Source organism: Gorilla gorilla, chromosome 23 (genome assembly GCF_029281585.2).
Source record: "Gorilla gorilla gorilla isolate KB3781 chromosome 23, NHGRI_mGorGor1-v2.1_pri, whole genome shotgun sequence".
Taxonomy (NCBI): domain Eukaryota; kingdom Metazoa; phylum Chordata; class Mammalia; order Primates; family Hominidae; genus Gorilla; species Gorilla gorilla.
The window spans coordinates 19,598,182-19,625,670 of NC_086018.1; the positions used below are offsets into that span (position 1 = coordinate 19,598,182).

Below are 27,489 nucleotides of genomic sequence, written 5' to 3' on the forward strand. Positions count from 1 at the left end.
AGTAACGTATGCAACAAAAATATTAAAACAATTCCACTTAATTAGCCTGTTTCCACCTTAATCACCTTTGTTCCATCCCAGTTGCTTCTTCTCCAGGTGACTTCACATGAAGGGCCAAGGGTTCCATGACTCTCCATTTGCAGCATCAAAAGTTTTGGCCCATCTTTCATCCTCCACTTCCCTGATTCCTTTTTTTTTTTTTTTTTTTTGAGATGGAGTCTCGCTCTGTTGCTCAGGCTGGAGTGCAGTGGCATGATGTCTGCTCACTGCAAGCTCCGCCTCCTGGGTTCACGCCATTCTCCTGCCTCAGCCTCCCGAATAGCTGGGACTACAGGTGCCCACCACCACGCCTGGCTAATTTTTTTGTATGTTTTTAGTAGAGATGGGGTTTCACCGTGTTAGCCAGGATGGTGTCGATCTCCTGATCTCGTGATCCACCTGCCTCAGCCTCCCAAAGTGCTGGGATTACAGGGGTGAGCCACCGCACCCGGCCCGATTCCTTCTTGCTGTGCCTCTCATTTCTCTGCCTGAGAGGCCTCTCCTTATCTCTCTTGATGTCTGGCTGCTTCTCAACCCTCACCCATCAGTCACTGGTAACGTTCACAGACAAGCCTTTGTTCCCTGACCCTCACTGCTCCCCACCACTCAAGTAGAGTAGCCCCCAACCCACAACCCCAGTAGCCCTCCGTACGGGTCTTCTGTTGTTCTCACAGCACTTCTCTGAAATCAGCTTTCTTAATGGTTTGCTGACTTGTTTAGTGTTCTCAATCCCTTCGGCTGGTCAGAGTCCAGAATGTAAACCAAAAAGGAATAGACGCAGATCTTAATCAATTTAGAGGGAAAAAGAAACACAAGTCATAGTAGAATCTGTATCCTGTGCTTTTTCCAAAGAGGGTTTTGAGGACTTCAATATTTAAAGGGGAAAGGGTAAGTTAGAAAGGAAGGAGAAAAGGAAAAAGCAGGAGAAAAATCAGAGTGGGGGGTAGGCAATGAGGCAAATGGTAACATTCTTGTGACCACTCAGTAGGGACAGACTCAGAGGAAGCAATTATAGATGAGTCTGGATGAGCTCAGTGAATCTACAGTTTACATATGAAAAGAAATGAGTGGGGGAAAGTCAACTATGCATGCCTCTTCTGAATGGTGAATCTACATTTTACATAAGATGAAGTCAATATGTGAAGTTGCAGCTACCTCTGTGAACACAAGGAAGGCAGTTTTTGCACAACTCGGTTCCTAGGTGTAACTTTACCTTTGGCATAGTGAATTTGGGGTCCTGATATATATTTTTTCCTTTGACAAGGGATGCATTTTTGCATTCCTTTGAATGCAAAAAATTCTCCACCACTGGGACTTGCAGAGACTAAGAATTAGTAGTACTTCTTCTGGGCGTGGTGGCTCACACCTGTAATCCCAGCACCTTAGGAGGGGAAGGCGGGCGGATCACCTGAGTTCGGGAGTTCGAGACCAACCTGGCCAACATGAAGAAACCCCGTCTCTACTAAAAAACACACACACACACACACACAAAATTAGCCAGGCATGGTGGCGCATGCCTGTACTCCCAGGTACTCAGAAGGCTGCGGCAGGAGAATCGCTTGAACCCGGGAGATGGAGGTTGCAGTGAGCCGAGATCATGCCATTGCACTCCAGCCTGGGCAACAAGAGATAAACTGTTGTCTGAAAAAAAAAAAAAATAGTGGTAGTTCAAGTCCATGCTGGAGTCTTGGGATGCAGATATTTTGATGACCGCACCATGACCTGGCCACTCTCCTCTTAGTTCTCCTCACTCTGCACAGGCGAGGGCTGACCTGCCGTGGGGTGAGGACTCCACAGAGACCCTACCCATGCAGCAGCAACACCTGGGATATGCCCCTAAACTCCTGATCTTAGGAATAACAACTTCTCCTCAGGGATCTTAGAGATTCCCGGGCTCCAGGTCGGGCAGTTTGGCCTCCTCTGGGCTCCAGCCTGGGGATGAGGCTTATTATCACTATTTAGTACAGGACAGCAGCTTTCAACAATGGTTGCATTGTGTTGGAGGCCCACAAGGAAATAAAATAAAAACCTGGGGGCTTCCTCTGACTTTTTCAGGCTCATGAAGAAGAGGCCAATGAAATGTGAGGAGATGTGGCCTGTGGGTTTCTGGTGGGTGGTGGCCTGTGGGTTTCTGGTGGGTGGTGGCCTGTGGGTTTCTGGTGGGTAGTGTTTTGTGTTTGAAGGGGCTGTTATCTAAAGGGGCTCTTTTTAAGTTGGGAGTACTACCAAAACTCAATAAATCCAATTAAGAATGCTTAGAATTATTCATTAGACACATATTTATATGCAACAGAATTCTAAATATTTTTGGGGTGTGATACTAGGCATTCCGTACATTGTAAAGGACAGCGAGTCTAGACGCATCTACTTAGCCCTGATTGAGTTTCAGAAGAAACTGAGAATGCTGCTGGAATAGCTGAAGGAATCGTCACTTACCTGCTTTTTTTCCCTATCTTTCAATTCCATGTAGTGACCAGGGAACAATTATGTAGATTGTCTATCATTAACTGTGTCGATTGGCTCCTTCCTGTCACCTCTGGCACAGGAACAGTGATCCCCTAACACAACTTTCCTCTTTAGTTTTCAGGAACTGAGTCTCTTAACTTGTGCCTAGATCTAGAGCCCCATCTCCTCCTGTTTCCAGCAGTCCTTGAACTCAGCTGTTTGAGGAGAATTAAGGGTGGCCATGAGGGTACAATGGAGTTAACTCCCACGGAGAGCTTGTGCTTGGGGAGGATCTGGACCACTGAAGCCTGACCACAAGAAGTGATATCTGCTACGATGTCTTTAGGGTTAATGAAAATGAGCTATAAGGGATGATGGTGGAATGTTCCAGGCATTGTTAACAGCATTTGTCAATAATATTTTTGAAAAGAATATCTGGTTGTTGATTCTATTTACTAAGAGAGCTTGCATTGGGCCTAAGTGTGGCAGATCTCAGTGGGGACAGGGTCAGGGGAAGCCACTCTAGGTGAGTCTGGGTGACCTAAAGGAAGGATGTGAATGGATCATTAAGAGGTCGCATATGCTTGACTGCAGAGGCCATGGTAGTCACTGAAGTGTCCTCCTCTGGCATCTGTGAGCTCTGTAGGTACAGAGTGGAGAGTGGATTAAAGGGTAAACTGAGGCAACATCTGAGACTGGGAGACTAGTTAGGCATCAAAGACAATATTTCACGGAGAGATGACAATATATTTTGTTAGATTTGTGACAGTGGAGAAGAAGGGAAGTTAGCAATCTACAATCCAGAAGGAAAGAGTAATTGGAGAGAATTAAAAATTAAGTGTGTGCCCCGTGGCAGGAAAAGGAAGACATCTAAGATGACTCCTACGTGTCTGGTTGGAAGCATTAAATATTTATATATATAGTAAAGCAGAAACCAGTGAAGTCATGTGATATTTGTAATTTGTTTTAATATCATTCAGTGAGAGATTAGCATGAGAGGTAGAAGGAATGGTTGAGGCTAGTCTATGCCTGTGGAGAGTTTGTTGAACTGGTCTCTATAGTTTATGTAACTTCAAAAATTACTTGATACACACACATACACACACACACACACTGTCACAGGTGGAATTCTGAAAGTTGCCAAAATATAAGCTTCCACCCTGACTTCCAGTTGAAACCCATCTCCCCCCAACAGACAGAGGAGGAGCTGGTATGGAGACCATGGAAGGGACAGAAACTCAGGATTCCCATGACAGAGAAGTGAGTGAGGCTGGAACCCCGATCAAGGGGAGGGGCTGTGAGCCAGTCAGAGGCCAGACCAGGAATGTGCCTTAGGGAAGCTGGGGAGTGTGAGTTTTATACAAACAGCAATGAGGAGTCAGTGCAGGATTCTAATCCACAGGGTGACCTGCCCAACATGAACAAAAACATCTCTCTGGATGTTTGGGAAGAGAGTACCTGAGGAAGAAGGGGATTTTGTGTGTAGGTTGTTACTGGATGGGCCCATGAGCTGAGGATTTGGGGGATCATTCACACAGTTAAAGTAAATTTGGATATGGAGTATGATGAGGAGGTGATGATTTCTAAATTTTCCTGTTCAAGTTTTCTACATGTCTACAAACACATTAAAATGTCTCTCTTAGCTTCATAATTAACCAAAACAGAGAATAAGCAAATACAGGTTTTTTTAAAAAAGGTTTAAATGTAAACACATTATATGACACTAAGTCCAAATTCTGATATAAAATATCTGGAACAACTGTTTAGAAAACTACAAACTTTAAAAAATAAACCTCACTTCATAAAATAAAAAGTATGTATACACTACTAACTAGTGTATTAGGCCTACCAAGACCATGACTATTAGTAAATCACATCTAAGCCCTATCAAAACTCTAAGAGCATTGTGTGCTGTTAGAGGTAAAGCATTGTGTGAAATGTTTGCTGAGAATTGCCATCTTTTAAGAAGGCCACCAACCTTATCTCCTGGGAATTTTCCATTCAATGCCATTCCCTGAACAGCCCCTACACATGTTTGAAACCATCAACTGTAACAGTGTCTGTGATGCTGACCAGATGGCACACGTGGGTCATTCAACTTTTTCCAGAATATACTCTGGGGGTACAAACACCTTAAAAAGTTACATTCACAGCAGTTTGTACCACATAGAAACCAAGACTCCTTCTGGGAGTGAGAAACTACAATAATAAAGTACAACATATCAGGATCGCAGAAGGTAGGATTCGGATGATGGATGTGTGAACAGAGATGATGGATGGTGAACTACAGAGACAGGCTGGGCTCTCAGGTCTCTGGGCCACGGAAGGAGTGTGTCCTGTAACCAGCACAGGACACAGCTCAGTAAGAACCATATACTCCGAGGAGCCCAGGGCTTGGAGCTGGGCCCTGTGCTCACTGATGGGGACTCAGCAGCTGTGTCCTTTCTGGCCTGGCAGAGTCCCCTGAGCAGGGACCTGTGTATGGTCTCAGCAGGTGCTTCCTCCCAGGGCCCTCCCAAGGCGGGAAGTAAACCTTCCTCCTCCTCAGGCTGCAGTGTGAGCTGAGCTCCAGCTCCAGGGCTCAGGGAGGGGCTGGGCAGTCCCCTGATGGAAACACACTTGCATGAGCAGCCCCTCCTCTGCAGAGGGTGGGGAAGAAAAGGATGCCTGGGGCAGTCCAGCCCCACGGTGGGGTGGGGTCAGGGGCTGTGTCCACCATGGCCTTGACTCCTCCCCTCCTTGTGATCCTGTCTCACTGTACATGTCGGGACGGGCCTCAAAGACCAGCCTACATCAGAAACTTTGACTGAGGCCCCTGAGAAATGTTACCCTGAACTCTGCCTTAGTATCTGGATGTGTCTTTTCACCTGATAGAGTTATAAAGATTTTCCCAATTAAAAACAAAAGCAAAGCTCTGCCAGACGCGTGTTCGTGGCTCCAAATCTGCTTCAGCCATTGAGCAGGAGCTGAGAGGGAAGAGAGAGAGAAGAACACAAGATCCATATGGGGAAGGGCTTCTATGAGGGTGTGGGAGTGAGAGCAGGTGGCAAGTTGCCAAACAGGCCTAAGCCACAGAAGTGGGTTTCATGTGGGACTTTCGGAATGAGCAGCAGGGCGATGGGTGGAGGGTGAGGGTCAGAAGATTCTAATCAGAGGTGAGAACCCAAAGATGAGTTATTGGTCATTCAAGTCAAACAGTGAAATTACCTTGGCCTGTGCCTCCAGTCAGTGGAGCAGGGAAGGGGCCAGGATGTGCTTCCTGCAGGTGTTACTGGAAAGGGGTCCTGATTCAGATCCCAAGAGAGGGTTCTTGGATCTCATGCAAGAAATAATTTGGGAGGAGTCTATAAAGTGGAAACAAGTTTATTAAGACAGTAAAGGAATAAAGGAATGGCTACTCCATAGACAGGGCAGCACCAAACACTGCTGGTCGGCTATTTGTATAGATAGTCCTTGATCATATGCTAAATAAGGAGTGGATTATTTATTAGCTTTTCAGGAATTCTTTTTAAAAATATAGACCATATAAGGTAACTTGTGGATGTTGCCATAGCATTTCTAACTGTGAGGACAACCAGAGGTCACTTTCCTCACCGTCTTGGTTTCAGTAGGTTTTGGCCGGCTTCTTTAGTGCATCCTGTCTTATCAGCAGGGTCTTTATGACCTGTATCTTGTGATCCCAGTCCGGTTGACTTCCTAGCTCATCCTGTGACTAAGAATGCCTAACCTCCTGGAAATGCAGGCCAGCATGCCTAAGCCTCATTTAATCAAGCCCCTATTCAAGATGGAGTCACTCTGGTTCCAACACCTCTGACTTAGGGTGGCTGCAGAGCTGGAGGTGCAGATTGGGGCAGATCAGCCTCCTGAGAAAAGCACACAGAGCCACTGCGGGGCTGTGAGGTGGGAGAGATGAACTCACATTGGCATTTGATCAGTGACTCTCCAGCTGTAATGAGAGTAGAATGGAGAGGCCTGGGACAGGAAGACAGGATGTGGTTGCTCATGCCATCCTGGTGGGAAGATCTAGGTGAGTTACTGTGGGGTAAAGAGGAGAGAGCAGATTCCTTGTCACTTTATGCTGTAGAATACATTGGACATGGAGAGGGCTTGGAGCTTGTGTGTGAGAAAAGCAGATGTATCTCGGCTGACTCCCAACAAACTGGCTGAGAATTTAGATGCAGGATTATTATTAAATAAAAGAGGAAGACTGAAATGAATATTGTCATCGTATTTTTTTACCCAGGGTTGGGATAGGTGGAAATGTGTGTGTGTGTGTGTGTGTGTGTTTAAATATTCACTAATTTTTCAATTCAAAAATATTTACTGCGTGACTACTAAGTAATAATATTATACAGGTTTTAGCGTTACCATGGAGAATCAAATTGTCAAGGTGACAGGCATCTTTTTGTTTTGCGTGGATCACTGTGAAAGATACTATGCTAAATTTTTTCTGAATCATGCAGATGAAAGCATTAAACACATACACAAACATATACGTTTGTGTGTGTGTTGTGTGTGTGTGTGTGTGTATGTGTAATCTATCTCAGCATACAATGCCACTGAAACTACACTTGTGGATTAGGTCCTCGGAAAAATAATCGTGTTAACATTCACGATGCAAATAGAATGGTACCTGACACAAAGTAAGTGCTATAAAAGAATACTTGAGGCTGGGCGCGGTGGCTTATGCCTGTAATCCCAGCACTTTGGGAGGCCGAGGCCGGTGGATCGCCTGAGGTCAGGAGTTTGAGACCAGCTTGGGCAACACGGTGAAACCCCGTCTCTACTAAAAATACAAAAATTAGTCAGGTGTGGTGATGGGTGCCTGTAATGCCAGCTACTCGGGAGGCTTAGGCAGGAGAATCGCTTGAACCTGGGAGGCGGAGGTTCAACAAGAAAAAAAAAAAATTTGAATGGTTAAATAACATTGGACTGTGAGTAAAGGGCTTAGACAAGGTGTCTCGGAACTTTTGGGTCATCTTCTTGATCTTTCCATAAAACTCTAACCCTTCTATTCTTAACCTCCCCCATTCCCAATTTCACCCTGATGTGCACACCCTACCTGGTGCCTAGTCACCCTGGTGGCCCCTCTCTGGGCTGTCTCTGGGGAGAGTGGCGACCTTGGTCATCTTCCTCAGGTCCAAGTATCCATAAGAGAAGCAGACTTTTCTCTCTTTCATAATGATGGTCTCTTCTTGAATAATTTCCCTGTGCATTTTCATTAAGGGTCTCACCCCATCAAGGGTGTGATGAGGACAGTGATGAGGGTCATGGAGCCCGGCCTCCCACGGGGGGATGTGGAGTGTGATGAGAGAGAGAAGTGGGTGCCCTCAGGCCCATATGGAGGCTGGGGAGGGTTGTTAACCCTCCTGCCCTCCTGGCCACTGGGTGCAGGACATGTTCTCTCTGAGGCTCACTCACCTATGTCCCCAACCACACAAAAATCTAAATGGGGAAGAAGCAGAGGATGACTTCATGCTGAGGAGGCCCATCTTGCAGCGAGAAATGTGCTGTGGTGAGCACCTGCAGCACAAAGAGCCTGGGGTGGGGGTGGAGGGGCATGAGCGCTGCCTCTGTGTGGGGATGGTGTGCGCAAGGCAGTGCTGAGGACCTTCAAGCCAGTCAGGAATGAACCTGGGCTCTGAGACAGTGGAGGGAAGTGTGGCCTGTCCCTGAGGGTCTGTGGGGGTTTCAACTGGGAAACCAGGCCCTGGACCCCTACCCTGGGCCCTCTGCTCTGTGCTTTCTGGGGCCCAGCAGCTGGGACCTCCCAGGGGCAGAAGAGGCTCCCCTAGCCCCACCCCACACTCAACCTTCCCCAAGGTCAGGCCCAGGGATAGCAGGGGGAGGGGTGTGATTTGCATGAAGGGTGCTCTGTGCCCTCTTAGGAGGAGAGGATAAGAGAGACTCTGTGCAGTTCTGCTCAGCTGTGGGCTTAGGAAGCAGAGCCTGGGGCATCTCCACCATGGCCTGGACCCCTCTCCTCCTCCAGCTTCTCACCCTCTGCTCAGGTGACTGCCTGTGGAATGCCAAAGTGATTACTGGGGACACATGGGATGACTTTTCTCTTATATTTTAACATTGTGGGGTGGGTAGTGAACCCAGACTCACCTCTCTGTGCCTGCCTCCTCTGTTCCAGGGTCCTGGGCACAGTCTGCGCTGACCCAGGAAGCCTCGGTGTCAGGGACCGTGGGACAGAAGGTCACCCTCTCCTGTACTGGAAACAGCAACAACGTTGGAAGTTATGCTGTGGGCTGGTACCAACAGATTTCTCACGGAATTCTCCGCCCTCAGGGATCCCTGACCGCTTCTCTGGCTCAAAGTCTGGGACCACAGCCTCCCTGACTATCTCGGGCCTCCAGCCTGAGGACGAGGCTGATTATTACTGTTCAACATGGGACTACAGCCTCAGTGCTCACACAGTGCTGCAGGCACATGGGGAACCCAGACAAAAACCTGCCCTTGGCCTGTCCCGAGGCTGATCACTCCATACTTGCCTATGACAAACAAAGAGGGTGCCTGTGGCTGATCCTACAGTTTAAGCAAGGGAGGAAGTGAGACTCAGCCACAGGCCCCTGCAAAGGGTCAGCAGGCCTTGTTCCCACATTGTCTCTATTTGAAAAAGTGAGATAAATTTCACTTCGTATAAAATGTACAATTAAATTGTCTTATTGTGTTTACAGAATTATGCATCTATCACCATAATCTAATTTTAAAACGTTTTCATCACCCCACAAAAAAGCCCCCACAATTAGCAGCCACCCTTCACCCTTTCTCCCCAGCCACTGGTCATCGCTAAAGACTTTCTGTAAAGAACATGCATTTAAAGACCTAAGAAACTCAGTGATGCCAAACAGCTAGGTTTTTCAAAAGCTCAAGCATGTAATAATAGATTACTGAAACCAAAGATAAAGACACAATTATGAAAGCAGACAGAAAGCTTTATAATATATACAGAAAATCAACAATTCAAACAATGAGAGGTATTTTATGAGTATACATTGAGGCCAAATGGCAGTGTTATGTTCTTACAAAGTCAAAAGAAAGAAAGAGAGAACTATTGAGTCATAATGCTATATCCAGGTAAAGATTTTTTTTTTAAAAAGGTAAAAAATAAGACTTTGTCAGATGAAGAAAACCTGAAAGAATTCATCTAAAAAAAATCAAAACAAATCAACTCTAAGAGAAAATTTTCAGGTGGAAGATAAATGATAATGGAAACATTGAACCTGAAGAATGCAGGAAGAATAACCAATAAATATAGTAGTAAAAGACCAAATTTTTAGCTCTACAGTTCTGGAAAATATGCATATCAAAAGCTAAGTTATAGCATTTTTGATATAATTTCTACTTATGAAAAATATTATATATACATATATACACATATATACATATACACACACACACACACACACACACACACACACACACATATATATGAAACTTCAACCAAAAGAAGGAACTGTAAGGGGTCTACATGACTGGGAAAATATTAGGCCTATTATTAAATCTAAATAGATCATGAATAGTTACGTGTACATGTTGTAAACTTTACAGCAACCAATGTAAAACTGTGCAGAGATACCAATATAAAATCAATATAAAAATCAAAAGAGCCCACTAAATAATACTCAAATAATCCAAAAGTAGCAGAAACAGGGTGGAGAGGAACAAAAGTTATAAAGAGAAAAAGGAAACTTACACTAAAATTGTAAGCTTAAATCCAACCATGTGAATAATTTCATTAAATGTAAATGAACTAAGCACATATATTAAACACAGTTTGTCACACTGAGAAAAATAAAAAACAAGAGACAAGCATACGATTCTATAATAAACTCTAAATAGAAGTATATACACAAAAGTAAAATGATAACACAAATAAACACCTAGTTAAAATGGCATAAAGCATTACTTCAATGTTAATTGCATCATTCTGATTTTGTAAATTGCATATTGTGTTGTAAGATGCCACTTTTGAGGAAAACTGGTCGAAGTGTAACTAAACCTTTATTACATATTTTTTCACCTTAACATGTATCTATAATTATGTTTACAGAAAACATTAAATGAAAGTAAAAGGATGGAAAAGTTTTATCATGTAATCCTGAATTAATAACACAAACATACAGTGTGGATATTTCTTTCCGTTTCTTTTTTGTTGTTGTCGTTGTTTTTTGAAAAAGTCTCATTCTGTTGCCCAGACTGGAGTGCAGTGGCACAATCTTGGCTCACTGCAACCTCTGCCTCCCAGATTCAAGTGCCTCAGCCTGCCTCAGCCTCCTGAGTAGCCGGGATACAGGCGCCCGCCACCACACCCAACTAATTTTTGTAATTTTAGTAGAGATGGGGTTTTGCCATGTGGGCGAGGCTGGTCTCGAACTTCTGACCTCAGGTGATGTGTTCACCTCGGCCTCCCAAAGAGCTGGAATTACAGGCATAAGCCACAACGCCTGGCCTTTTTTTGTTTTGTTTTGTTTTTGAGACAGTGTCTCACTCTGTTGCCCAGGCTGGAGTGCAGTGGTGCAATCATGGCTCACTGCAGCCTCAAACTCCCAGGCTCAAGCAATCCTCCCACCTCAGCTTCACAAGTAGCTAAGCCTACGGGCACGCACCACCATGCCTGGCTAATTTTGCTTATTTTTTGTAGAGACAAGATCTCATTATGTTGCCCAGGCTGGTCCGTAACTACTGGGCTCAACTGATCCTCCTGCTTTGGCCTCCCAAACAGCTGGAATTACAGGCATAAGCCACCACACCTGGCCCAGTATGGATAATTCTTGGGTAAAAAATGTAATACTTGAAAAACAAATCAGATGTTTTCTTATTATTTCCACATAGCAGAGTACTAACTGTAGGACATTGGGATGTACTTTTGAATAAGAAATGAAGGTTTAAAAAAAGATAAAATAAAACAAAATAAGTGCCTAAAACTGACTGGTGAGGGGTTTACCCAATGCATGAGCAGTAGAAAGAATTTAATTTTTTGCATCCAGGATACTAAAACGTGGAAAGATAGATTTCTTTTTTTTCCTGTTTTACTTCTTTTGGGCTGCTCTATTTGATCTAATTAAAAAGCCTATTACTCCTATGCTATGCTGATGGAAGACAAGTCTTCTCTAACTTAGTCCCAGTGAGATTGTCTCCTCTGGGCCAACAATGCTCATCTAGAACTTGGAATTTTGATAAATCCATTCTGAGGTGATGAGCAGCAGCAGCACCAGAAAAGTTGATCCAGGCCATCTAGGACCCTCCAGGGAAGGGCTCAGGCCTGTCAAAGAGGCCTGATAGAAACTGGGGCCTGCAGTCAGTCAGGGACATTGAAGCTCTCCTGACACGGTCCCACCAGCTGGGAAAACACTCGGGGTCTCCCTCGGGTTTGATCAGGTGGCAAGTTCCCCATTCCCTGATTGGCCCAAAGCTTTGACCTGTTGGACCTGGGGCCTATCAAAGGCCAGGTGTCCTCTCCCCACTGGAAACCTCCCCAGGCTCAACTCTTCTCTTCTCATTCTCCTGCTGGCCTGGGAGCATCCAGGCCAAGGGGTAAGGTGGGGACAGCCCTACATTAAGTTTTTATTTCAAGGTAGAAAATCTGTCCCCTTGATTGTTTGGGAAACTATAAAAAGACTAGGGCAGCTCAGGGTCTAAAATAGAGCTTCAGGGAGTACACAGTTAGAGTGCAGAAACTTCAATTCCATTTACTCTCTAGCAATTTACCTAATATCAAAACATACAGTTACGTTATGTTTACAAATATGCATGCACCTCTATTAATATGTGTTCATAAGTACATACACATGCACCATTACGTTTACACATATATGCATGTAACACCAACTGATGTAAAAATCATTGTTTTATGTACTCAATTTTCCTTTGAGTTTACCCTCTTTTCTCCACTTTTTAAAATATTTATTTCTAATTTGGGGGGCTACTAACTGAGATTATTTTTCATCTCACTGAAAAACAGTTTTAGAATTTCCTGTAGAGCAGTTCTGCTGGTGGCAAATTCCATCGGGTTTTGTCTGAAAAGTAGCCATTTTCTCCTATTTTTTCTGTTTATTATATAGAAAGATAACTTATATAAAGTAAAAATCACAGGTCTTAATTATACAGTTTGATGGTTTTTACAAATGCAGATGCTCAAGTAGCCAACAGTCCAATCCATTCTCACAACATCTCCATTACTGCAGAATGGAGACATTCTGTTCCAGTCAATGTAAATTATCCCATTACACCTACCAAATAGAACGTGTATGAGAGACACCTTTCTCCTGAGGACTTCTTGCAAAATGGGGTGGATCGTGTGTCCCGTTCCCACTGAAGAGGGTTAAATGGAAAACTAAAGTCTGAAATAAAATAGGAGGCTGCCCTGATGAGGGGCCCCACTTTGCCCTTGGACAGAGAGCAGGCCGTGGTCAAGGCCCTGGTCCAGGCAGAAGCCTCTGTCAGGACCCACTGGCATCTGGTCACAGACATGATGGACCTGGGCCTAGGCAGAAGGGGGTGCTGTTGGTCTGCTGCTGAGGGCTCTGTGGGTTTCTCAGCTGGGAAACCAAACACTTGAACTTGGTCTCCACGCAGGGTTCACTGGGGCCAGCAGCTGGGCTCTCTCTGCACGCTTGGAGAGCCTCAGGCCAGGCCCAGCCCAGGTAACCCCTCCCAGAAATGTCGCCCCACCACTGGGACTGACACTCAGGCACACGGAGTGATTTGGTTGGGCAGAGGAAGAGGAGCACATTTGCATGAAGGGCCCCTCTCTCTCCTCTGGGACCACAGGGTGGGTAAGAAATACCTGCATCTGTCAGCCTCAGCAGAGCTCTGGGGAGTCTGCACCGTGGCTTGGACCCCACTCCTCCTCCTCACCCTCCTCCTCCACTGCACAGGTCAGGATGGCCCTCAGCACCCTGACCTCCAGCTCACTGATACCACCTCCCAAACTTATGCCAGGAATGTCCTTCCCTCTTTTCTTGACTCCAGCTGATAACGGGTGTCTGTGTTTTCAGGGTCTCTCTCCCAGCTTGTGCTGACTCAATCACCCTCTGCCTCTGCCTCCCTGGGAGCCTCGGTCAAGCTCACCTGCACTCTGAGCAGTGGGCACAGCAGCTACGCCATCACATGGCATCAGCAGCAGCCAGAGAAGGGCCCTCGGTACTTGATGAAGCTTAACAGTGATGGCAGCCACAGCAAGGGGGACGGGATCCCTGATCGCTTCTCAGGCTCCAGCTCTGGGGCTGAGCGCTACCTCACCATCTCCAGCCTCCAGTCTGAGGACGAGGCTGACTATTACTGTCAGACCTGGGGCACTGGCATTCACACAGTGACACAGGCAGATGAGGAAGTGGGACAGAAACCTCAGCCTGCTCAGGGTCTTGTTATATGACAAGTTTTAAATTTTCAAATATGTTTTATATGTACACATTCCACTTGGAAGCACCGTCTGGTTTAAAATGTTTCTACTCTCAATCTCTCATTCAAGTTTTCTGAAGTCTCAGGAAAACTAAAAACAGAAACAAAAATATCACGATGACTATGAAATATTACCTAATTTTCCAAATGTGCTGAATTCAGTGCCTGTGGAGCTAACCATTTTCTCTTGACAGAAGAAAAATGAGCCTTAGAAATTGTTTCCAAATCCTGAAAGAGTCATCATTCCATGTACTCAGGACAGATTTAGAGAGTGCTGACCCTGCCCTTTGAAAGATGTTATTTGCCTCTCAGTGCCCAAATAAGGAAGGATAATTAGGAATCAGAAGCCTACCTAGGGCTCCCCTCTCTCCTCTCAAAATTGCACTTGGTGTCATATTGCCCTAGAATTTATGCCTGGTGCTGGCAAATATTTTTAAATTTATTTTTTAATCTTTTCCTTTTCTGCAATCTAATTTCTTGAGGGGCTGAGAAGAAGAAATAGGCCCAGAGAGAAGCAAGGCAGTCTGGGTGCAGGCTCTAGACAGCCCAGGGAGAAGAAAGAGGGAGCAGCTCCCTGTGTCCTGGAGGGAGGCACTGCCCTGTCCCCATTGGGCTTCCTGCTCTGATGTCCCCTAGTGGAGGCTCCTCAGGGAGTCCAGCCTCCCAGAACTGCCCTATAAACCTCACAGTGAGCTAAGCAAGTATATCCAGGAAGGAGGGTCTGTGGAGATGTGAGACTAAGGTGTGTTATGGCCTAAACACTGCCCATCTCCATCCTTCTTGGGGATGGCAAAGTGAACAGTGGAGGAGACAGGATACATGGGTGCATCTGGACCTCAAGCAGTAGGCTGTTCTGTGGTCTGTCCCTAAAGCTTGTGCTGGAGACCCCATACGAGAGCCACTCCCTGACCCTGGGCTGGAGCCCTCTACCCCCTGCTCACAAGACCAGCAGCTGTTTCATTATAGGCCCCCAGGGAGCCACAGAACAGCATCAACCAGGACCATCCTCTTCATGTGTCAGCTTTTCAGGGAGGGATCGAAGTCATGGCCCAGGAAAGGGCTTGGACAGCCCAGGGGAGGAGGCTGGTTGGTATGAAGGACGCCCTCCTCACCCTGAGCTGCTGGATGGAGTACAAGGGACTTGGAGAGCCCAGGCTCAGTTGATGATCCTCAGGATGTAGAGCTATGTATGGGTCTCCACTATGGTCTCTCCCCCGCCTTCTCCTTCACTGCACAGGTGGCTAGGGCTCAGTGTCAGGGCTGGTGATCAAAAGACCAAGGATTATGCATGTGTCTCTGTCCACTGACCCACCTCTCACCCTGTGTCTGTCTTAATGTCCAGGGTCCTGAGCCCAGCCTGTGCTGACCCAGCCACCTGCAGTGCATGCATCTGTAGGGCAGGTGGGTACCAGCTCCTGCACTAGAAACAGCAGCAATGTTGGGCACGGGCATGTGCTCTGGTACAAACATGCCTCCGAGAGACCCAGAGCTCCACATATATAAAAGCAGTCATTGACCCTTAGGGGCATAGGCCCAATGCTGAGGCTCCAGGTTGGAGAACATGGCCTCTCTGAGCATCTCTGGACTCCAGGCAGAGGAAAAGGCTGATTTTTATTCTCAGCTTGGGACACAAGCACCAAGGCTCAGGCAGTACTTCAGGCCAGTGGGGAAGTGGGAGAAAAAGCTGCTGCCCATCCAGCAATGGAGCTTCTCTGTGCAGCCCCCACTTCTTGGGCAAGTCAGCTGATTAACGTTGCTTTTCATTTGTTTAGTAAAAATTTAGATTTTAAAACTGACTCCAGTGAACACAGTGTGGAGAATGTGTTTCTGTCCTCTCAATTCTACCCTCACACCCAACCCTTGGCAGTAACAAATTTTCATATTGTCTCATATTAACAGAAATCCCTCAATACCAAGATCAGGCTGTCCTGGAAACCAAATCCATAATGGGTCAAAACAGGACCAGGGTCATTGTGTCTGACTCAGGATAGTCGACTCCCAAAGGTCTGTTTATCCACCTCATTCACTGAGAAGCTACTATGCACCAGGCTCAGATCCAGGGGTTCAAAGCACATGATGAACAAGAGAGGAAGGGGCCCTGTCCTCATGGAGCTGACACTGAGTGGTGGAAGAGATAAGGCAATCAAGTAAAAATGTCAATGCGACAATATGATGTCATCACACAGTGAGGAGAGCTCAGTTGGGGGTAGAGGAGCCATCAGAAGGTTGGACAAGGAAGACACAGGATCTGACTCAAGTTTATGAAGAAAAGTCCAGATGCCTCAAAGAAGATGAACAAGGAGGCAGCAAGCATGAAGGCCATGGGGCCAGCTGGGGTCATTGGAGAGAAAGGTCAGGTCTCGCCTGTGTTTGTGAGAGGAGGGACTGAAGCCTGGGTGAGGATAGAGGGCTCAGGAATAGCCTTGAAAAGTGGAGGGGGTGGATGCGAAAGCCCTGCTAAGGGGGCCTCCATGAGCAATGAGGCTGGGGGAGCCCCTGAGCTAATCACCATGATGGAAACTCAGACAACAGCCTCCCAGCCTCTTTCAAAGTTGTCACAGGATGCTTTTCTCTCCAAATGGCAAGGGGGGAATCCCACTATGAGTTTTATTTGAGATGTCTCTTCTCCATGTCCTGTCCTGTCCCTAGGCTAAATTCCCATGCGCAAACAAGATACTGCTCAGTCTCAGGTATCACATTCACACACAAATGCTCCAGAATGAGGCAATGCACTCTGACCAACCCACCAGGAATTTTTGCCTTTGAGAATACTAGTTCAGATCACTCACACCATCTCCCCTGACACCATCATGTTGACCAGTGGGTTGTCTGATCAGTTTGGACAGCAGAATGCAGATGCCTGTAGTTGCAGCTGGGGTCAGTCACATGCTCATCTCATGGCTGGGAGACTTTGGGTCCAGACAACAGGAAAAAAAGGAGGTTTGCCTACGTGATCCCACAATGTGCATCACTCTGTCATCCACTCCCATCCTTAGTTCATGTTGGGTTTTGTCCTTTAGATGCTGGGACCTGGACAGGATCACAAGCCAGGCAATTTCTGGCTCACAAAGTTACAGCTCAAGCTCCCTGGTGTTGCTGACATTCTTCCCACAGACCAATTTTAGACAGACACACTATTGCCATGCAGGCACTGACCTGAGATACAGGTAGTCTCAGGAGAGGGAGGAAGCAGACACACATCCCCATGATGGCCTCCTTGTCCCAGAGGGGGTAAGAAAGGCAAGGAGGTCAGGAAGCCACAGGAGTGGCCACTGCCCACCACCTGTGCACCTGTCCCTCCCTCAGGTGAGAAGCAGCCTGAGGGTCCAGCACCTGCACCTTTCCCAATGCCCACACACTTCCAAGTGGGGCCTCCTTCTGCTCACCTCCCAAAGCTACTGCTTTCCGGGACACCTGTGTCATTGCTGAGAGTCTACTTTTCATGGGGCCCTTGTCCCAGTGGTCTGGGATCAGTGTCAGCCTGTTTAATTCAGCACTGTCTCTGTCCTTTCAGGACACCAATCTAGCTATTAAAGCTCTAATTGAATTCTCCTTTTTTTGCCCTGAAACTTTAGACTCTCCTTCTGAGTGTCTCTCTAGAATATTTTGTCTTTATCCAATAAGATCAAGTTATGTCTTCAGGCCTACAGCCACTTCTTTCCCCAAATTCTGCACCTTCTTTTAAGTTCTTATTCCCTCTTATGGCTTATTTTCCACTAACTAGCTAATGATGCCAAAACATTTATCTATTTTACCTCCTTCAGGAATAAAAAAGAAAAGCATTTATCAATAGCCCATTGTCACAAAGAAAGGAACAGAGGAGACATATCTTCTAGAAAAATACAGGTGAACAAGGAAAAAGTTTTAATTCCTCATAGGAACTACTCCATGATCCAAGAAAATAAATTCCAGAGATTCAACAGTTCACTCCTTAGAAACAACAGTGTAAATACAAGGTAGTAAATTTTCTTGGTTTTCTCAATGAATAACCTCAGAAGGGTTAGAGTATGATTATAATAAAAAGATTATACATTACTTTCAAAAATGTAAGATAAACATGTCAAAAATTTTAATCGACTCATATTTCTGAAAAGACCAGTAAAATGGTGAATAATTTTAAAGAACATTTTAAAACACACAGAGTTTCTATTCCACTAGGGCAGGACCTGTGAGGATAATTTCCTGTGTTAGAGAAACACTGTCCTAAACAACAATAGTAGAACTCTCTAAGCTCTGAATTTATCTTCTCCTGTAAGAAAAAATCTACAAAGTGACAGGATCCAATTTATATAAAATATCTAGCAAAGATTTTGGACATTCCCATCTCACACCTCCTCTCCAGGCTCTCCTCAAGTGAAATCTACTCTCCTTCTGCCCGTGTTCTCACCTTTCTGCACGCTTCCGCCTGCTGACACATGGCTTCTCCTGCCTTCCTTTCCAGAAGCCCTAACAGATCAGGCCCTGCCAGTAAGTAAGCTCCTGGCCCGAGGGAACCACAACGCATGTTACTGGATTTCTGAGGCACTTGCCCTGCCAGGGTCTCTCTTTCTGAATCACAATCCCTGTATTCCTGGGAATTCTCTTCTCCTGGATTCTGTTATTCAGCTCTGTGTTTCTCCCTCCATATCTACTTTGTGAATTTCTCTACATCTTCACCTGAATCCCAGGAAGCCTAAGGACATGCTGATGCTTCCTCAGTTCTCATGTCACACCCTGTTCCCTCCTCCTGTATGATCCCACCAGGTCATCCTGCATCAGAACCCTGAGTGCAGCAGAGGCTTCTCTGGCCTCCTTACCCCCAGTGGCAGAAGGGAGGAAGGGAGGTCCCCTGTGGCCTCCCATCCTTGTGCTCCCATTAGGGTCAGCATGAAGCAGGAATGAGGCTGTCTAGATCATCATGGCATTCCCAACACTAAACTCTGTGCCCAGGAGAAGGTAGGCACTCAATAACTATTTGACAATTGAAGAACTGCCTCTCACCACACTGGCCACATTGTACTGGACTCAGGATGCGGCTGAACTGGAAGAGTCAGCTGTGAACCTGCTCTTGTCTCTGCCCTCAGCCTGAGAGCTGAAGGGGAACCTAACAGGGAGAGCACCCATGGGCAGGGAAGGCACATTAGTAGCCTCATCCTGTTTGTGAGGCTCTGCTCAGCCTTGGGAATCCCTGTTTATTCAAGGCAGAGAAGAAGGAAAACAATTAACCAGGCCTGGCCAACAGGCAGCATCTACAAGGCAATGAGTTGAGGGCCAGATGGTCAGAGTTGGTTCTGGCATCTCTCAGGCGCCTCTCTCCATGTCGCCCTTTTTTGCGATCCAGGGGTGAGGTTTCACCCCACTGAGCCCCCACCCATCTAGATGGGCTCTGCTGAGAGAAAACCCCATTTTCTAGATGAGCCCACTGAGGCTCAAGGGGCACATGTACTTGGTGATGCACCTTCTTCCCTTAGAGACTGGTCAGCCTAGAACACCCCCTCTCGAGTGGCCTTCTGGTCCCTCATCTGCCCAGCCCCACCCAGATCTCCATGAACCTGAGCTGTGTGAGAGAAGAGGGAAGAGTAGGAGGAAGGGAGGAGTCCAGGCCATGGTGTGGATGTTGCAGGAACCCCTGGGTCTTCAAACTGAGGCTGGACACCGCAATGTTCTTTTTATCTCCCTCAAATTTTTTGGTAAAATGTCAGTGTTTGTCTGGTCCATTATTCAAACCTGATTCTTTTTACCACCCTCATAGGCATACATTTCTGAGTCTTCATCCCAGAGAACAGCTCCTCTCTAAAGGGGAGGTGTAGGGTGGCTGTGAGTTCTGAGTTTGCCCCTGGGGAGGAAGCACCTGCTCCACCATGTGCCCAGGCCTGTAAGCAAGAGTCCAACTTTGTTGAAATAGGAACCATTTGAGTTTGCTTCAGGCCTTGCTGACCTCAGAAGTTTCACATTGTCCCCTGGTGACCTCTTCACAATGATGTTAGCGGTGATGGAACAATGCAGGACAGAAGGCCTTCCTTACTTTCTAAGTAAGAATAACTTAGTCCAGCTCCCCTGCCTGGCTGTGAAATCCAATGATCCAGTGTCCCACTCTACAGACAAACCTACAGGTTTTTCACCCAATGCAGACAGAAGACATGGTATTGAATTCATGAGTCCCCGCTGAGAGTCACAATAGGCTGGTGTGGCACAATGCATTATGGGAGGCACAGAATGAAGGGACAACATGTATTCAGTGGATTCTGCTCTCTTATCAGACTGAGTCACTGCAGAGACTGCTCACAGGGTTTCTCCACTGTATTCTGCCTCACATAAATAAACACCAAGAGCCATAAGATATTAGTCAATTATATTTTCTCCTTCAGTGTCATACTTGAGATCTCTATCATATTTGAAATTGGACTCAGAGAGCTTCAATTATTTTGTTGCAATATATATTATCTTTACAAAAATTACCTAGACTACTGTGTTTCTGAAAAATAAATCTTACAATTTATTTTACTTCCATGATGGTATTAAACTTGAATGGTTAGCATATCAGCCAGTAGTGTGTCTGGGACTGGACAACAGAGAGTGCTTGGGGTCCATTCCTGAAGGGTGTGTGTGTGCTCAGAGCTGGCATCATCCACCTATTCTGTCTCCTGCTCTCTGCTAAGTCCTCACAGCTGTGAACTTCCAAACCCCTGGGACAACACAGCTCCACTCCTGCTCATTCCCCTGATCCCCGAAGGCACAGGGCCCTGACCCTGACCCAAACACAGACTGGGATCAAAAAGCTGAGAGGTTGTCACTTGCATAGGTGGATTTTTTTCCTCAAAGGGTATAAAGAGAGGGAGAAAGATTGGGAGAAGCTCTGCGGTAGCTGTAGGCACAGAAGGCAGGACTCAGGCCAATCTCCACCATGGACTGGTCCCCTCTCCTCCTCATACTCCTCACTCACTGTACAGGTGACTAGACACAGGCCCAGGGGAGGAGCCCTGGGAAGCCCAAGGGACTCTGCTTTCTCCTCTTGTCTCTAGAACAGTATCACCACTTCTGTGTCTCTTCCACTTCCAGGGTCCTGGGCCAAGTCTGTGCTGACTCAACCTCCATCAGTGGCAGGGGCCCCAAGGTAGAGGGTCACTATCTCCTGCACTGGAAGTGCCACCAGCACTGGGGGTGGTTTTCATGTTAATGAGTACTAGCAGCTCCCAGGAATGGCTCCATAGCTCCTCATTTGTGAAAACAGCCATTGGCCTTCGGGGTCCTGTCCTGGTTCACAGGCTTCGCTGAGCATTTCTGGGCTCCAGTCTGGGGATAAGGCTGACTATTTTTCTTTATCTTGGCACACAAGCATTAATGTTCACACAGAACTGTAGGCCACTGGGGAAGGAAGACAAAGACATGCTGTCTTTCCAGTGACAGAGTTTCCCTGTGCAGCCCCCAACCCATTCACCAAATAAGTGCTTAACTGTGATTTTGTTTGGTGGACAAAATATGGAGTATGAGATGCATTGAAGCAAACATGGTCTAAATAATGTTTCCTAGTCCTCTCTCAATTCTACCCCCATATCCAACCCTTGGCAATAATAAATTGTCATACTGTCATATATTGAAATAAATATCTATATTAGTCCATTCTCACATTGCTATAAAGAACTACCTGAGACAGGGTAATTTATGAAGAAAGGCTCACAGTCTTTAATTGACTCACAGTTCTGCAGGCTGTACAGGAAGCATGAATTGGAGGCCTCAGGAAACTTACAATCATGGAGGAAGGACGAGGGGAGCAAGTACATCTTGATATGGCAGAGCAGGAGAGAGAGAGAAGGGGAAATACTACGCACTTTTAAACAACCAGAACTCACAAGAACTCACTCATGATAGTGAATCTTAAGAACAGCAAGAAAGAAATCTGCCCCCATGATCCAATCACCTCCTACCAGCCCCTCCTCCAACACTTAATATTATAATTCAGCATGAGATTTGGGTGGGGACACAGAGCCAGGCCATATCAATTCCTCAATACCAGGGTCAGGCTTCCCCGGGAATCAAGTCCATCATGGATCAGGACAGGACCAGGAACACAGCACCCACTGTGTCTGACCAAAGAGCCTCAACTGCCAGACGTCTGTCCATCCACACCATTCAATTAGCACCTACTATGTGCCAGCCTTAGGTCTAGGGGCTCAAGAAACAGGGTGGACAAGACAGGAAGTGTCCCTGTCCTCATGGACCAGACACCATCTGGTGGAAGAGATGAGACAATTGAGTAATAATATCAATACAATAAGATGTCATCACTTAGTGAGGAGAGGAGAGGAGAGCTCAGTAATGGTGGTAGAGGAGCCATCACAGGGTTGGACAAGGAAGACAGAGGATCTGAGCTAAGTTTGTGAAGAAAAGTCCAGATGCCTCAGACAAGATGGACAAGGAGGTGGGAAGCTTGATGGCTGCGGGTCCAGCTAGGGTCACCGGGGGAGACTGTTTAGACCCAGCTTATGTTTGTGGGGAGGAGGGACTGAAGCCTGGGTGAGGGGAGAGGGCTCAAGGCTGGCCTTAGGACATGGACAGGATGGTATTGAGTCACGCTGCAGAAGGAGCCTTCATGGGCAAGGGGGCTGGGGGAGGCCCTGAGCTCATTACTCCAATGGAAATATCAATCTGCCTGTTAGCCTTTGTCAAAGGTATCAAAGAGACTTTTTCATTCAAGATGGCAAGAGAGGAATCTCCCTCTTAGACTTCTTTGAGATATTCTTTCTTCATGACCGTTTCTTGCCCCTGGATGAATGCTCACATGGGAGCAAATTACCTCCTCAGTCCCAGGATTTCAATTTGCACACAATCCCCCCAGAATGATCGAGACCTGCCATCCCTGACCCACTGATCAGGAATTCTGGCCTTCAGGACAACTTGACCAGATCAGTCACACCATGTCCCCTGACACCATCGTGGTGACTGGGGTGAACTGTCAGACTGGTTTGGGTAATACATGTCCTGTCCCTGGAGTTGCAGAACCTGTTCAGAAAGATAATGGTGTGGATGGAGGGAGGCTAATTCCAGCCACATCAGAAAGCAAGAAAGACATGGAGACCACCCTTGAGCTGGCACAGCATCCCTGGGTCTCACATGTGTCTCCAGCGACTGGAAAAGGAACTCAGATTTAACTAATTCCATTTTCTCATCTGTCACTCTCCCTTTTACTACTGACTCCTGAAGCCCCAACAAAAGCAGCACTATGGGATTATGGTCATGGAATAGAGGCCTTGCTGCTGAACTTTTCTTTTTTATTCTAAAAAGTACAACACAGATAATGCATATTAACTAAAAATTATAAAAATGTATTTAAATGATGTGACAATGAATGTATAAGGGGTTAATAGGAGAAAATAATAAACAATGTTAAAAAATACAAAATACCAATACACTATAAGAGTTATACTATGTCATGGATTATATAAATCAATATTGTAAAGATGGCAGTGTCCTAGGATGAATCCATCAAATTAATATAAGTGTAATTAAAATTTCAGTAATATTTTAGGAAACTGCTTAACTTATTTTAAAACTCAAATTGAAAATTGAGATAAAAATTACCTAAGATTATTTACCAAAAATTTGTAATAGAAGTGATACCAGATATTGAGTTATTTGACCAAGCAATATTAGCTAAAATCATGCATGATTGAGATCTTGACATTTACATAATTCTCTTAAAAATTAGAGTAGATAGGACTGATGATTTTTTATGTGACCTTGGAAATATGGCTAACTCTGTTCATAAAATTAAGTAGAGTACCTAATTCATACTTTTATGAAAAAATCCAAACAGATTTAAAATATAATTTAGAAAAGAAAAAGTTTAAAAACTTTAGTTTGGAAAAATAAAAATATTATTTTTATTTCATATGAGAAAGTACTTCTTAAATAAACCTAAACCCAAAAGTCAATTCATAAAAGAAAATTTGAAGTATTTGGTTGCAATTATTTGAAGCTTTTTTTTTCCCAAAGAGGACCACAGTTGGTAAAAAGAGAGAAGGATATGCAAGAGTGGAAAGACATTGGCAAGGACAAAGTATTGCTGTTTGCATCCAGAAAACAACTTTGAAATGAGCGAAGACAGAAAAAAAGGAAACCCAGTAAAAATGTTCAAAGAACACAAACAAGCCATTCACGGGTCTCAAAATGAGAGCAGATAAATGTGACATCAAGATATGTTAAATTCCACCAGAGACAAAGAGAAGGGAATAAGATCTTCAAGTAGAAATTGTGGAATGAGCCAAGCGTGTCTGTGCATGGGGAGCTTTCCAGGCCTTGCAAAAAGCAAAGAGTGTAAGAAAAGAGCAAGAAGGGAGTGAGAAGCCCTTTTGTAGAGAAACCAAGAAAAGAAAGTTTAGAGTGTTAGAACCTGGGCCAGAAAGATAAAAGAGAGAGAAGAGGTAGATAATGTGGGATTTGAGTGACCTTTGATTCCTGTGGGCATACTTCTGAGTAAGACATGAAGCCACCGAGGGTGGAAAGCTGTTAAATGATATTGCAAATTTAAATCAAAAAAAAAGATGCCAGTGAGGATGTGGGGAATCCCAAACTCTCACTCACAGCAGGTTGTATAAACAAATTCAGCTATTTTGAGCAAAGTCCCTCAGCACGAAGATACCTTAAGAGGGTGAGCATCTGTCTTGCACCAAGTCCACTCTGTACAGAGACACAAGGAAATGTTTATGAGAAGGTCCTTACTAGGGGAAAAGTATAAAAAACAAGCTAGTTGTCAAACACAAGGGGGAATTTATAACCTGCAGTTAGCTGATGGAATGCTAACTAGTTGGAAGTAATAAAATAAAAGTATTATTATGAGTTTCAAAGGCAATAAATATATAAATAAAATTAAAAAGCCAAGAGCTAAAGAAATAAATTATTTTAAAATATGAACATGCACTATAATTTTTTTTAAGTTTATACCATGAGCTATTTGAAAGTTAGACTGGAAGCACATTATATACACTTATGTAAGAGCCTCTGAAAAAGATGGAAACGCATACAAAGGTTAAAAGATAATTTAAAACAATAGAGAGTTATTTCAGTAGCTGAAGATATGAGTGCCAATAAAATGAATGTGATTCAACCCTGTGAGCATTGCTTTCATAAAAAAATTGAAACAGAAAATGAATATTAATAGATGACTTAAGTGAAATCACAATGTATGTGGTGATACAGCTGAAACACAAGCGTTTTGTTAGTAAGAAGGGCATCGCTAAGCCTGATGCGTGCTTTGTTTAGAATTCCCAGCTACCCTGGGTTCCTCTCCAACCTCATGAACAGCTTCAGAAAAGAGGATCAGGACAACCGATGCTCCTCTCATTGAAATGCCCGGATGTGACAGAGAGGCAGGAAATATTTTGGGTCTGAGGACAGTGAGGATCATCACTGAGATGATCCTGCCCAAATGAAAACCACTCAGGTCCTCCAAGGGAGTTCAGCCATCAGCTCACTGGACTAGGTTTGGGATGCAACACTGACCTGCCAGGACCCAGAGTCACAGTGAGCCAGGCCACCTCCACCCACTAGATCAGCTCATCTCCTCTTTATCTTTTCTCCTTCTGACCTGTGAGTACCCAGAGCAGGGTGGACAAGTAAGAGACACATAGCAAGGTCTTATGTGAATACAGTGACTCTACCTTACGACGTTTTTGGGAGATACAAAGGTACTTAGAGGAGCTCAGTTTCCAAAGCAGCGCTCCAGGAAGCTGGAAATCTGCACCATGCTCTGGGCTCCTCTCCTCCATCTCCACCCTCACTATTCAGGTGAGAAAGAACCTTATGTCGGGGGATCCACACTCAGCTCTGCTCCATACCCCTTCACTCTCTGGCTCACTGGGTTGTAAACCTGCTCTCATGGCCCTCTCTGTCCCCCTGCAGTGTCTGTGGCCCAGGCAGGGCAGACTCAGCAGCTCTCTGTATCCAAGGGCTTGGGACAGACAACCACACTCACCTGCACTGGGGACAGCAACAATGTTGGCAAAGATGGAGCTGTCTGGCTGCAGCAGCACCAGGGCCATGCCCCCAAACACCTGATCAACAGGAAAAACAGCCAACTCTCAGGGATCTCAGAGAGATTCCCTGGCTCCCGGTTAGGAACATGGCATCTCTGACCATCTCTGGCCTCCAGACCAAGGACAAGTCTGCCTATTACTGCTCAGCCTGGGACAGCAGCCTCAGTGCTCACACAGTGCCTCAGGGGAAGTGAGACGAAAACTCACGAGCTCCCCTAGCTTCACTCGGCATGCGGGGGCCTCATAGAGCACTGTTTAAACTAAACCAAAAATGACAAGGGCTGGTTTCCACGTGACAAAGTGTGCGCTATTCAAAACTATTAAAAATAATATCATGAGTTAAAATAACTAAATCTGCAGTATTAATGAATATTTATAGGAAACGTGAATATATTTGTGGCTAGATACTTATATGAACATACACATGCATTAATCATTAGTAAAAATGAATGCAAGGGTAAACTAAGGAAATATTTATTTTCCCAGATTTTCCTTCTCTTTTATTTGGAGACGCTGGACTAAATGCTCAGAGGTTCCAGTGGTCTGCCTTTGAGTGTGTGTTCAGCAGGGTCACCACAACCTTATCCCACCTTCTTGTGACCTGGGCCCATGCCTGTCCTCTCATTAGAATCCCCTTTCCCTCTGTCACAGAGCTCTCTTTATTACTTCTACAGACCCAGACTTGTTCCTCACACTTAGTTGAGGCTTCCTGGGCCCCACGTCCCTGTTTGCCCCCAACACCCACACAAGACAATGATCCCATGTGTGTGCTCTTGTTGTGCCCTTTCCTTATCCTCTGACATACCTCAGGCAGTATCTGGAAAGAACAAATGAAGTGGGAGTGTTAGCTTGTAGTTGAAAATGATTTTTGATATTTTGGGGAAAATATCTAGTTTAAAGATAGTTTTCCATCGAGATAAAAATGTGTGTGTGACAGCACCACATTTCTAATGGCGGGCCAAAGCCCCCCACATCTTTGCCCCCCACATGGCTCCAGGGACATTCACTTGTTAATATACAACCCAGGAGAGAGCACTGTGTCCTATGCAACTGCAATGCAGAGGCAGGTTTCTGCCCGCTCCTCCAATGGAGTGAGTAGCAACCCCAACCCCATCTTCACCCATCGTTTAGATGATCCCCATACAACCACAACATAGAAACACATTGATCAAAGGGCCTAACTTTTTCTCTTTGCAGAGACCCCTATTTGTTTATTTGGCATGTGAGATTTTAGACTTTTACCAACAATTAAAATATACTTTATTAGAAAACTTACACTTCTTAAGAAACTCTGATTCTTACTGTGAAGTTAATACCTAATGCATCCTATAAGCATAATAAGTGGAAAATTGTTCTGTAAGGAGAAGATTAATCAATGAAATAAAATACAAGTATTTGAGAGCAATCTAATAGGTAAAAGATTAGAGGACATAATTGTGAATGCCAGGTGCAATATAAAGGAAATGTGGGCCGGGCATGGTGGCTCAACCCTGTAATCCCAGCACTTTGGGAGGCCGAGGTGGGCGGATCACCTGAGGTCAGGAGCTCGACACCAGCCTGGCCAACATGGGGAAACCCCATCTCT

General features: G+C 45.4%; 1 protein-coding gene across 1 annotated transcript in view; it reads right to left on the bottom strand.

The window, feature by feature from the left end:
• The window catches only part of LOC101141530 (leucine-rich repeat-containing protein 14-like), a 53,916-nt gene extending 27,820 nt beyond the window's left edge, over positions 1-26,096 (bottom strand). The window contains exons 1-4 of the mRNA XM_019018053.3: positions 25,844-26,096; positions 8,596-8,701; positions 7,547-8,503; positions 5,692-5,828 (exon numbers count right to left, since the gene is read on the bottom strand). The gene's annotated coding sequence lies outside the window, so the exon portion shown is untranslated. The remainder of the gene's footprint in view (positions 1-5,691; positions 5,829-7,546; positions 8,504-8,595; positions 8,702-25,843) is intronic.
• Between the last annotated feature and the right edge of the window lie 1,393 nt (positions 26,097-27,489).